Here is a 13,859-nt window from a genome sequence, read left to right as displayed (position 1 = left end):
GCACGTGAACTTGAATACAAGAAAACTTATCAAGGTTGATTAAGACAAGGAAGTACTTGAACGTTGGATTGCACATTGCGTTTCATACACAGTACAGTTATTATTCCACGAAATACTTATACGTTTGATTTACGTTCAACACTTAATTCCAATAATCATCAATTTTAAAAGCAAATAATTTGATTGTAGTCAAATGTTATTGCTCAAATACGAAATTTTGTAAACTTAAAGATAAATCATATTTTGCCAAATATAATATTAAAATATGATTTTGATAATTAGTGGAAATTAGGACATTTAATAATAAAATTAAGAGTAATGAAATAGAAGGAAATAAATTTTTCATCTCCGCATAATCAAGAGAATATTGCTTTCATTTCTTCAATATGAAACATACAAATTCCAGATCCAAAGCACTACGAGTTTAGTACAAACTGAAAATAATTAAATCTTATGATTAAGCAGTTAAATATTTTTCCGACTGATCAATTAGTCAATATTTAATAATCAAATTTAACAATCAAATTTTTTTTTAATTAGAAGAAAATGTGTACTGATTTGTAGAAGCCATTAACGTAGATTGATTTACTGCATACAGCAATTTGCTTCTGATAAAATAGTTTTAAGCCGGCTGATTTGATCGCCTTCCTAGGTTGTGATGTTGGAGATTAAAGTTATGAGATTGATATCATAGATACGATTGGAAAGAAATAGAAAACAAAAACATTGTGTAGCTATAACATGTGTTAGAAAAACTTACATTTTCGTTCCCAGAACAGAAACGTCAGAAGAAATAATTTCACATCGCCTATCGAGCTACTGAAAAATCTCACTATTTTTATTCAATAAATTTCATCCGTAACACTAAGAAATGATGTGGACATAGGAGATAGTGTGATTAGAGTTACAGTTCTATATAAAAGCTGAATCTAAAACATCCCAATCATAGCAGGTCAACTTTTTGAATGTTAGTTCGTCGTCATCCGACATCAAATTTGTAAATATGAAGTTGCTTCCTTTTCTTCTGCTCGTCATTCTTTCTACTTTATAAATAAATTAATATATTGTGTAATTAAAGCAACTTAAATCAATAATTAAATTTTGGTACCTAATTAAAATGATTAGATGACTCATTAAATTTTAATTTACTGTAAAATGCCATTTACTATTACAATTTTTTTTTCAGTAGTTATGATACAACCGTACGATAGTTTTTCAACTAGAAACGGATTAATATTTAATGACATGGAATTCAGTAATTAGAACCATTTAAATTCTTCAATAGACGTAACAGGCAGTCGTGATTCATCTACTGTGAGAGTTAACACTATTTCTTGATTCGGATACAGAAAGGATTAGATTGCGACATGATTTACCGCACTTTAACAGTTGGCAACACCATTTTATGCTCCAAGATACCAAACGTTGACGATCAAGTCGCAATTTCATGTTTGAGCGACATAAAATACTTTTATTTAGAATATACATAAACGATGTATAAAATAGGATAAACATTGGAACCATTAGTGAACTATATTAAAAATTTCAACATTTAAATGAAATATAATGTTTTCATTGACGATCTTTATTGCTTAGTTTTTAATGCATTCTTCATAGAATTGAAATATATAAGGTACATTTGTCTAAGATACCCTAACTATGCACCATAGCTTTCACTGGAAGTGAATTGTCGTACCTAAGAAAATTCGTTTGAAAATTACTTTCTTACGCTTTAAAATCAGCCATCGATTTATCAATTTGATGACACGTGGCTGACGTTATAACTTTTTTCAGGAAACTACTTTTTTTTTACCTGTGCGAGTTAGTATGCCCAATATGGGCCCTTTTGAAAAGCGAGTTTCAGAAAGTGTACAATATTTCCAACAGAATTTTGACTAATTTATAGCACTTGAGAGGCATATGCATAACATAGTAGATTATCTTTATATATCAGAACCATTTAAGAAGGATTTTAATGACAAATGACAATTTGATATTTATAGCAGATTTTTTATTCACAGATACACTATTATTTCATTTTTGTAGTTGAACATTGATTTATTAACTTGCGTGTATCTAAAGATTGAAATTTATGGAATATTTAACCCTTTGCGACGCACATGCATTGCTTAGGGGTGTTGCAGTATCCATACTGGTTGCCACGAGAAACACATCCTGCGTTGCATTCCTTGGGGTCACATGTATATCCATATACTGTAATAATAAGGGATTCCATTAATTGTTTAGTTCTTACAATAGTTTCTAAAGGAGCATGGACAGCAAAGATTTTTTTCGACGTACAACTAGAGTGGATTATATCTAAATCAATTGTTAGGAATGTAGAATAAATACAATACTAGCGATCGATAAAGAAAATCATTTTTTACTTTAATTGCGATGTAGTAATATCGTTGTATAGTTAATGAATAGTTAACATCGTGATGGGCGAATATTTGAACAAGAGAATAGTTAAGACTAATAATAATGAAATTAGACGTATCTTACCTTGAAGAGTAGCGATTGCCACGATGAGCAAAAGAGAAATAAGCAGTTTCATTTTCACAAATGTGATGATCTTTCAAACCGAGTGAACTGTGCAACAACTTGAATTGCTATAATCGATACGGATCTAGTTTGCCTTTATATAGTACTGCAAATGTTATCGTAACATCTCCCACGCCGATCGAATTTTGAAATACAAACGGAAATTTCCCCAATTGAGACAATGCAAAGCACCATTTTCCTTAAAATGAGGAAAGCTTACAAATACAAGATCATCTTTATCGGCGCGGTTTGTCGACATAATGCATATACCAAGCCTCAACAGGTGTAGAATTGTTACACAAAACAGCACATATCTTTGAATAACAGTATCAAATATTGTTGCGTTGAAATTATTTTTTCACTTCAATTAATCGCACTACTAGAGTTTCCGGTGTATGGAGCAGGACCAAACTATATAAAAATGGTTTTGATAGACCTGCTTCTTTAAATAGGAATGGGCAACATTACTCAATATAAAACAATGTCGGAACGTAGTATGTATTTATAAAAGTTCCGATGTATGCCCGGCGATAAATATCTCTGATTCTATTGAATTTTAATACTCCGATAATAATGATGATGTGTTACATTTTATGGACGAACCTTTCTCTTACGATGAATTTATATCTGTCCTCAACTTTGTTAATACGAAATCGGCCCCAGGTTCGGACAAAATTTTTTATGAACTATTCTCATACTTCTCGCATTCTGTAAAAGATTACTACTGGATCTTATTAATGATTTTGATAACCAAGGTATCTTCTCTGAAAACTGATCAAAATATCTAATTATATTTATTCTAAAAAGCAATAACAATAAGGTTCGTCCTGTTTATATGACATCATGTATTTTTCTATTCAAGAATAGCGTTTTCTCATCAAGAATCATTAGTTGCCTGAGAGAAACTTCGTCGGAATCTCAATTAATCATCGTAATCCTACTTTATCAAATATTAATTAACAGCATTAAGTATTCCTTATGTGAGTGCCCTGCAGTGATGGCTAAAAGTCAGAAGTGGATAGGCAGAAGGTTACTGGATCCCGAGATATTTAAGGAGGTCGATTGGAAGAATATTAATGTCATTATTAACTCGCACGACATAATAATTTTAAAATTATGTATTACTCTGTCTTTAAATTTGTATATTCGCGTCTTTTATAGCACTAATATGTAATAGTGCTGTGGCTCTATACTGTAAAAGTTCTTGCCAATAAAATCCTACTATACTATAGTAGGTAAATTAACCTTATATATACTAGCCAATGGCCAATACCTCCCATTCCTACGATTCTGTATGCTTATACACGAAAGAATTATAAATAAAATTTTTTTCTCTTTCAATTCGTAAACTTTCTCTCTACAATGTACGTTTGTTATAACTTGATTCAACCATTTTATCAAACTTTCGATACATTATTGTCTATGCATAAATCAAATTTAATTATCGTAATTGCTAATACGTGCCGTCGAGACGCTTTCGAGGAAGCCAATATAAGTGGCGAAAACCATGTGTATCCGCGCGTTCGCGCATTCCCGGGCTTTGGGCAATAAACTCTAATGAGGGTATCGAGGGCTCGGCTCGGCCACGGTCGGCCGTTCGGTCGTAAACGCAAAGGAAAAAATGGATTTTCCCCAGTTTTAGGAAAACGGAAATATAACGAGTATTTTTAATAATGAAAAGAAGAGTTGTGAGTAGGGCGTTTATGGCAAACAGGTGCTCGAATTCAGGAGGACGCGTCGCAATGATAATTTGCGCTTCACTCATCCTCAACAGTTTGATCTCAATCAGTAACTGAGACATATTGATTGTAAGATTCATCAACTAAGGGAGTTGATGATGCTTTAATATCGCCTATAGTCTTTTTTAACCAAATATATACATTTTTATAGAAATAAAATTATATTATTTAATATAAGTGAATGGTTGAACTAAATCATGAAAATAATTTATGGCGATTACAACAATATCATGTTTTCAACTACTTTCTTTCTTTTTCTTTTTAATGTTTCATTTAAAGAACGATTTTCATAAAATATATCGTGTGTTTTTTATGAATTTTGACGTTACCAACGCCTGCTTAAACTTGATTAAATCTTCTTTATTCAAATATTATTAAGTTGTACGAGGAACTTAGAAAGAAGTTATTCAATATTCAAGGAACTTTAATCGTTCTATTTACACAATTTCAAGTATAAGCCCATCACACACGATTTAAGAAGGATTTTAATGACAAATGACATTTTAACATTTATAGGAGATTTTTTATTGACAGATACACTATTATTTCATTTTTGCAATTCAACGTTGATTTATTAACTTGCGTGTATCTAAATATTGAGCTTTAAGGAATATTTAGCCTTTTGCGACGCACATGCATTGTTGTGGGGTATTACAATATCCATACTGGTTGCCACGAGAAACACATCCTGCGTTACATTCCTTAGGGTCGCATGTATATGCAGAAACTGTAATGACCATAAATATATTCAATGATATATGTCCATATATTTGTTTGTAACTCATCCCAATAAATAATATATCAAAAGCAAAAATCCGTTGTTATATTTTCCATGTAAGAATAGTCAAAATCAGATCTTAGTTTATACTTCTTATTTTATTTTATATTTGAGATAACAACAGATATTACATGAATTACATAAAAATATAGTTAAAATATATATATAATTTTGCAAAATATTGTATAAAGGTATATCAAAGTAATACCTACACGGTATATAAAAGAATAACATCGATTATTTCGTGAACTATATCAATTAAAAAATTGGAATGCATTAAGTTATGATTAATTTTAATAGCCAAGCAATATTCTTAGCCATTGAAAAAATTTAATAGATATTATAAAATATCATATCTGACAAACAATTTTTTTCGAATTCAATTACTAAATTTTTAGTTTAAAATTCTAATTTTTTAATAATAATCATTGATATATATGTGGTAGAAAAGTATATTACCTTGAAGAGTAGCTACAGCAATGACGAACAGAAGAAAAATTAAGAATTTCATGTTTCCAAAGGTAATGTCTGTTGTAGACGAGTTAGCTTTACAACAACCCACGGGACTATGGCTCGTTCAGTTTGAATCTGGCTCTATATAGCACTGAGATTCGATGATAACGCCGACGCGGATCGTCTTTTACAAAAACAAAAGAATATTTGCTACTTGATTAAACAACGAATACCTTTGTCTGCAAATGAGGAAAGTATGCTTAATTACATTAAAAAGCGAGACTTCCGTCATCGAATGAGTTCTTTTACATACCCAACCCATACAAAGCCTACAATATTTTACGAAAATCTTATTATTTTGTTATTTTAGCTCATTTGAACGCTGAATAAATGTAAATGTCACAAATTTTGATCACTTTTCATAAATTGGTAAACAAAAATGTACTATAAATGAGAAGGATCACTCTAAAAATAATTCTTTTTAGAGCTTTGTTCAGTACAGTGTAATATCTAGATTTTTTGTATATTTTTGAATAAAAAATCGATAGGAGATGTAAGTAAGATCATTATTAATATAATTTTCTACAGTTTCGCGATGTATTATTATAAATATACTTATAAATTAGAAAAAATCTAGGAATTTTCTCCAATCATGTAATAAAAAAAAGAAGCATCTTTCAAGAGTAATGATTTCAACGTCAAGAAAAAGCAAAGAAAAAGTAAACAAGAAAATAATTCATCAGAGATCCCGCTATGGAAACACATAAAATTAGCAAGTTTTGTCTTTTTCAAGGCGAAGCATCTGTGTAATTAATTAACTGACTATAATGGATTACACATTTTAGAGACGTCATTTATTTTACAACATAGATAAAATAGTTGTCATAAACGCCTATAAGCGTATCATATATCTTATATGGTTGGTAGATCTAGGAAAATTGATTAGACTATGTAAATATGTTTACTAATGCAATCATAGTTCTACGATTACAAGAGACAACTGTAACGACGGCAATGAGTTTATTGAGAACTTTATTCTTGGAGTATGATTGTTACTAATACGAAATTGTTGTTCTGAAACAATTATTTCAGGACAAAATATTTGAGTTTTTTTTTGCGTTGTTTTTCAAGTGAACATCTATGTATGATGCAATGTTTCCTTAACCAAATAGTTTTGGAATATGCTTTTTTATGATGTATATCAAATTATTGTTTAAATTAACTGTGGCATATAAAAAAAAATATTCAAATAAGCTATTACAAGAAGCTAAGCAATAACTTAAAGATTAGTCATATTATTACACTTTAGGCATATTGAAGGAACTGATTCTTTTTTCGTGATCGATTACTTGCAGTAATTTCCGATTACAATGAAATAAAAAACGCAAATCATCGATAAAATATATATTAATATCAATTTTTATTTAGTTATTAACAAATACAAATTCGTTTTATATAGATTATTTGTTTTTCTTTTGGGCCTTCATTAGTTCCGATTAAAGAGTGCATTCGTTATCGCATTTTATTGTGCATTGCTTAAAATAATCTTGCTGATATCGTTACTGAACAAATTTTCCTTATTTTTTGAATTCAAAATCGATATCATAAATATGATTCTTTTCCATGTCACTAAGACATGGTTTTTCTCTAACCTAATTATTTGAAATTAAAAATAAGCAATACCATCATAACTTCATAACATCATAACTCAACACAACCGATTACGAGAAAGGAAGGCCTAGTTCCATCAACAGTTTTTTTAAAACATCATTTATAATTCTTTTATCTAATTTGAATATTTTTATCATATAATTTAATGAATATCATAAGAACTATATTAGAAGACTACAAAAATCAAATAATATAGCGATGACAATCGTACAGAGTGTGCACATCCGTGCACATGAAAATACTGAAAGAAGCACGTGAAAAAATTGTATTTCTAATTACGGAATAGCCGCTTCATAAGAACTATTTTCTATTAATATGTTAAACAACAATTGAAATCAAAAAGAGTTACGTCCATGATCTCATTGCAGCAGTTAACTTATCTCTACAGAGTAAAATCGTAATTGCACCTAAGAACATACTCATCTTGATTTGTCAAAGCAGCAATTTATCCTCCATATATCGATCATAAAAGCTGTAACATTTGCATAAATTAAATTTCTTATTTTTCTTCCGTTTATCATTGCAGTAGCTACTCTTGAAGGTAATTAAGCTTACTTTCCTTATTTGCAGTAATAAGTTGCTTATTACTTGATCAACGATGCAAAAAAATTTTTGTGATTTAAAATACAATGTTCGTGAATGGTGACATGGAATGTTCATGCTATATAAAGCCATACCTGAACTGAATAGGCCAAAATCACTCAGTTTGTTACAAGCTTAACCCGTAAACTACAGACATCGATCACTTTTGTGAAAATGAAATACCTAATCTTTCTTCTGTTTATCGTGGTTGTTGCTATTCTTCAAGGTAAGATCCATTTCTTTAACATTAGTCGTGATTATCCGGTGATGTAAAATATGCATTAAATTCAAAATATTTTGAAACTACATGTTTTCATTATCAAAAACGTCAAATTGTTTAGCTAAAATACTGAAAAGCACATATATTTGAAAACAATTATTCACCAGACATTGTATTTTATAATATCTATACATGTTATCATAACGTCGAAAATATTACTAAACTTTAAGTTATTTATAACCAAATAGATTGTCATTCTTTAAATAATATTTTGCGCGAAAGTACTCAATGTTATTTCTTCATATACGAGTATTGTAAAGGTTCATGTATTGCCTTGGTCTGATTTTCTTTTATACTGACAAATCTTTATTTCTTCGTAAAACTGTACAATATAATTAGTTGTATTTCTGTTATTTATGTAAATTTCAACGAATACTTATGTATTATGAAATATCTCATTAAAAAAATTTATCATTATTACAGTTTCTGCATATACATGCGACCCAAAAGAATGCAACGCAGGCTGTGTTTCTCGTGGTAACCAGTATGGATATTGTGATCTTCCTACACTATGCATGTGCGTTGCAAAGGGCTAAACATCCAATAATTCTCAATATTTAGATACACGCAAGTTTATAAATTCCAATGCAATAATGTAATAACAATGTATCTAAAAATAAATTTAATTAATTATGAAAATGTCGTTTATCATTAACATTATTCACAAAAGGTTTCGATTATAATATGTGATGATTTTTAAAATAGGAAAGAATGTCTAATAGTTTCATACTTGAAATTATGTAAATAGAACAATATAAGTCATATAAATAATAATCGAAAATTTAGCATTTATACTTACTGTTACTACTATTATTAGAAAAACCTATCTGGGTCGCAGGACTCTGCTCAGAGTCAATTAATTTACACTATTGTATCCCTTTTCCTAAATCTAAATTAGGAATTATTTAATAGTCCTGAAGACCTGCACTGTGTATGTTCTTAAAGATAATTTCCTTAAACAACTCGGGATTTAGAATACCGTTTTCGAGCCATTTTTATCTATTAGTCAATAATATATTATTTTAATACCTTATTAATACCACCACCTACATAGATTACTGGTACTTGGAATTCCTAATTGATAATATTTAGTATTAAGAAAATAATTGCATACATACATTTTAGATTACCTATTGTAACCGAAAACCATTTAACGGAATTTTGTTTCAGACCGTTTCATTTTTCAAAATAAAATTGGTTGTTAAATTGTGTAAATTAAGTAGAGTGAATGCCTACTGCATTTGACTAACAAAAAACCATTCTGTAGACTAGGAATATGTTCAAATATATGTTGTCACAATGACAAAGCTTCTCCAACTACCTTACAAAAGTTAATAAATCGCAATAGCAACACAAGCATGGGATCAATTATAAATAAATAAATAAGCTTCCAGATCATAGCACGCGCCAATTGATGTAGAAAATAGCGTGAAAATACAAGCTTATCATACTTCTGGCTACGGTCCAGACAATATTTTCCACTATGCAAGGGTGGTAATTAAATTGAATTTTAGTTATTATACACTTCTTGCCAAAAAATGTTAGTTTAGAGCCATTGTGATGTAAACTATCTTTTTATAAGCTTTAAAAAAATGAAAGAATCAAATTACATGAAAATTTATAATACCATACTTATATTTTTATTATACAAATTATTGTGCAATTAGAGTTATATGTACATCAAGCAATTTTTCATGTACAAGTTAATTATCTACTGATTCAAAACAGGCAAATAAATATGACTATGAAAATATTATAGATTTTTTTTATTTTGTAAAGTAAAAAAAATTATCATGTTGAGAGAGTATCATTTTAAATACTTATCTTAATAGTGTCATTTCAATTTTAGGAAATGAACATCAACAAATAAAACGTGTGAATGGGTAGTTATTAAACTATTTGTATCTTAGGAAAAATAAATGGTAGTCCTCCGTTGCGGTAATGATTTCTTTTCATGTGAACATTAATAGTTGTTGTTGTGCATCATCAAATTCCTTTTTATACTTATGCTCTTGGTTGCAATTACTTACAAAAGTGACTAGCTCTGTTATATTTACTAATATTTTTGACATTTCGTATTTTACAAAAAAAATATATTTTAAGGAAATTATTTGTCTATCATTAGATTTAATATGTATATTGTGCCATTTAATCATATAGTATTAATTTTACGTAGACAATTCACAAAACTCATATACATTTTTATTTTAGTTTACGGATATACATGTAACCCCAAAGAGTGCAACTCAGGATGTATTTCCTCGTAGCAACCAGTATGAATACTGCAATACCACTAAGAAATGAATGTACACCGCAAAGGACTAAACTATCCATTAACCTAAATTACACATTGCGGTTCGTTCGCTTGAAAATAGTGTCTCTAACTATTTAAGTTATTATTACTAGATGTTTACGAAAGTTTCCAATTGATATGAAAAATGTCAGAAAATGTGAATTTCAAATAAAACTTTTACCTTTTAACACAAACTATCGTTTAATGATAGTTGCTAATTACATATAAAGCGGAATATATATTTAAAATATATAGTAAAATAATTTAATTCAGTACTACCATGAATCATTCATAGCAATTCTTTGTAAAGTGAAAAATGAATACGAATAAAAATAATTTATCATAATCCAAAACTGTGTTGCCAAAGTAACAAAACCAATCCTCAGTAAATATTAGCGTTTTCGTTCGAAAAATTGCTGTACGGGTTCCTATGAATTATTTTTTGGCTACTGCGCGTAAAGTACTTCTTTAAACTTGGATGCCAGGAAATGGCAAGACCCTAGCACGTATTTAACACCTTTACACGTGCAATGGTTTGCCAATGCTTTCAGTCCCTTGCTTAATAATGTACTATTCACTACCCATCATGGCTGCAGTTTATTTCTGTCCGCAATCATCTGAAGCAAATAAGCTTGTGAATATTAACAATTTACTGCATCGACAAGTGGATTATGAATACCTGAGTTTATAAATTACTTTTGTATATGGTCAAAACGATCTTACGAAATTATTTGTATCACAAACGTCGACGAAAGAAACGTCGACTTTCTCTTCGCACAAACACCGTAGGAAAAATCTATTATTCTTACTGTAAACGTAATCTCTATAAACAATGTAATGTGTAAATTTCTTACTGTATGCTGACTTGGCTTCGAATGTTCGAAAGTCGTAAATACGACCAGCAGAGGTATTACGGAACAATGTAACTATTGCTCTGGATCTTGAGTAGCTTCACGCGAAGGTTTCCATTGTTAGAGCAGATGTACAACTGCTGTGTAGCCGATTGGTGGCGCTAATGAAAACACGAGAATAAATTGTAGACGTTATGTATAAATCTACATTTAGAATAATGTACAGCGAATAAGGTGATGTGCATTTGATACTATATACAATTGTTATACAGTATCGACAGCGGTAGTTGCTTGACCGAGATATATATACGTACATACATACCGATATTGGAAATATATATTGAAATAATATTAAAAACGAAACTGGAAACTATGACGGATTATAGAAATATTATTTGGTAGGTAGAAATAAATCATGTTCATAAATTCAAAATATTTTGTTGAAACCTTGAATCAGTTTCAGACATTTGAAATTCTTTTCTATTTATTTTGGATGTGACGAAAGGAACTGAATAAGATATTTAAGTTCTGTAAGTAAAATAACTTTCTTGTTGGTACATAAACATTGATAAAGGAAAAATACAAACGTGAAAAATAAATATTGTTGATTGTCTAACTCAAACAACGATCGCTTGAAAATATACTTGCTTTAAATTTCAACCCTACTCATCATATAAATTGGATTTTTTTATCATTGTAAAATATCAAATTTCTCATTTTGAATACAAGTTTCCACTTAATTTGTATGTTTTCGTGTGTATCGTTGAACCAGGAAAACCAATAAGCTATTTCCATGAAACTAGATAGCTTTTCATTGTTTTACTGTTGCCGAAGAGTTCATGCTAAAGACTAAGCTTTAAAACCCTCAAATTGTATTCACGTGTTATCAGGGGTCAAGACAGCATGCAAAATTTTTTTATTATATCCTCGAGTAATTTTTTACTTTTTAAGTCTCCTCAGATGTATACCATTCAGAAGATAAGTTATGAATTCCTATAAATAGTACATATACATTTACATTAAAATAGAAATAATGACTCGCATAACTTCTACAAGTGTTATACTGCAATTATGCTAATCCTTTAATCCGTGCTCCACTGATTACCAGGAAATTCATATGCACAGCGACCGCGTAATTAACAAGATTATCGTGATAGAATAGTTTCTAGTCTAATAAAATGTATAAAATTGTGTTAATATTACTCGAAACTTTTTAAGTTCTTATCGACATTAGCATATAATACGCGTGGAACTGTTAGTGCAGCATCATTCGGTTACTTACCTAATTTTTGAAACAGCTTGTATTATTCAACGTCTTCAAAATGAAGTTCTACTTGAGTCTGCTATTACTTGTCGTAATCCTCGTTCTCTACAGTAAATTAACAAAAATAATCAAATGTGTCTTCATATATTACAATAAAATATTCGTCTAGAAATTTTACGAAATGGTTTCTCTCTGATGAACGATAGCTAGCTGATTTTCATGTTACAAAAATTGTAAATTTTATAATACTATGTGTAGTCAGGAGAATTTTCAATAAAAAAGAAATTACTGTCGGAATTCTGTCAGACGTTATGCCCGTTCCGAAATCAATTCGATTTCGTTTGAAGTAAATCTCGTCTACAAGTTATTAATTAAAAATAATTTTTATGTTCATTTTCTTACCTCTAAATTTTTTCTTCTTGATGAGATAGATTAACTCGAACAATAAAGGATATCAGTTTAGCTTTTTCATACAAATCTATCATAATAAATACTGAATTCAATTTTCACTTTGAACTTATAATTCAAACCTAACACAAAACAAAAATACATAATTTTTCAATCCTTTTAGACAAAAGTAATATAGTACTTGCTAAACTTCTAGTGTCTGGATATCTGTATAATTTTATTGCTTCTCCATGTATAATCAATATTAGAATTTTAACTGTTCTTATTTGTTATGCAGCTAACACGGTTCACGCAGATGAGCCTACGCAAGCAAATGAAGCAACTACTAAAGCTATTTCTATAAAAGAAGCAGGAAATAAGGAAACAGAAAAAAATGGTACATCAGCAATGGGTTTGTCTATTAAAATGAAGCTTCTTAGCTTCGGAGCATATTATATAACCAAGAATTTAATTGTCAATTAATGTAATTGATCAAAATTATAAGTAATATTCGACTGTTATAGTATGCTAACTATGTAATATACAGCATTAGAATCTTTTATTTAACATTTGAGTTGCTTGAATTTATTTTGTTAATCCGTGCACAAACGACTGAATATTTTACTCGAAGAAAACTATTTCTTTTTAAATCTCGCAAAGAATTGTAATTAAAAAGTATTATATTACGTCTATATATCTGCTCACCGCGATGGGATATGACAAAATAGGTAATAAGTGACAAAAAACACTAATTAATAGAAGATGAGTATTTTTTTTATTCATAACTTATTTTCTGTCAATTTGTTTTCTCTTTGGTAGCATATGAAAATTGTCGACGAAGAAACTATCAGTGTGGTGAGCGTAGAATTAGAAGAAAGTTCTTGTCACATTGTCATGGTATAGGCTTGCATAATTATTAAACGCATTTATTCATCGCGTTCTATTCGTCGAAAATTCTTTATATCGCGTCTTTTCTTCTTGCTTTTTCTGGCCTTCAATCATCAGAATATATAATTA

General features: G+C 29.6%; 3 long non-coding RNA genes across 3 annotated transcripts; 1 reads left to right on the top strand and 2 right to left on the bottom strand.

Annotated features, from left to right (window-relative positions):
• Positions 1 to 1,989: 1,989 nt before the first annotated feature.
• LOC131667875 (uncharacterized) lies at positions 1,990 to 2,648 on the bottom strand. The gene is made up of 2 exons (XR_009302224.1): positions 2,506 to 2,648; positions 1,990 to 2,214 (listed from the first exon to the last, which is right to left on the bottom strand). It is a non-coding gene; the product is annotated as an uncharacterized LOC131667875 (long non-coding RNA).
• A 2,136-nt stretch (positions 2,649 to 4,784) lies between these two features.
• On the bottom strand, positions 4,785 to 5,654 carry LOC131667876 (uncharacterized). Its single transcript, XR_009302225.1, has 2 exons — positions 5,521 to 5,654; positions 4,785 to 5,010 (listed from the first exon to the last, which is right to left on the bottom strand). It is a non-coding gene; the product is annotated as an uncharacterized LOC131667876 (long non-coding RNA).
• Positions 5,655 to 11,438: 5,784 nt separating this feature from the next.
• Positions 11,439 to 13,540, top strand: LOC131667910 (uncharacterized). Its single transcript, XR_009302230.1, has 3 exons — positions 11,439 to 11,589; positions 11,649 to 11,721; positions 13,141 to 13,540. It is a non-coding gene; the product is annotated as an uncharacterized LOC131667910 (long non-coding RNA).
• Positions 13,541 to 13,859: the final 319 nt, after the last annotated feature.

The sequence above is a fragment of the Phymastichus coffea genome, unplaced genomic scaffold (assembly GCF_024137745.1).
Source record: "Phymastichus coffea isolate CEN01 unplaced genomic scaffold, Cenicafe_Pcof_1.1 PCOF00071, whole genome shotgun sequence".
Classification (NCBI taxonomy): Eukaryota; Metazoa; Arthropoda; class Insecta; order Hymenoptera; family Eulophidae; genus Phymastichus; species Phymastichus coffea.
This window is presented reverse-complemented; position numbering and strand designations above follow the sequence as displayed.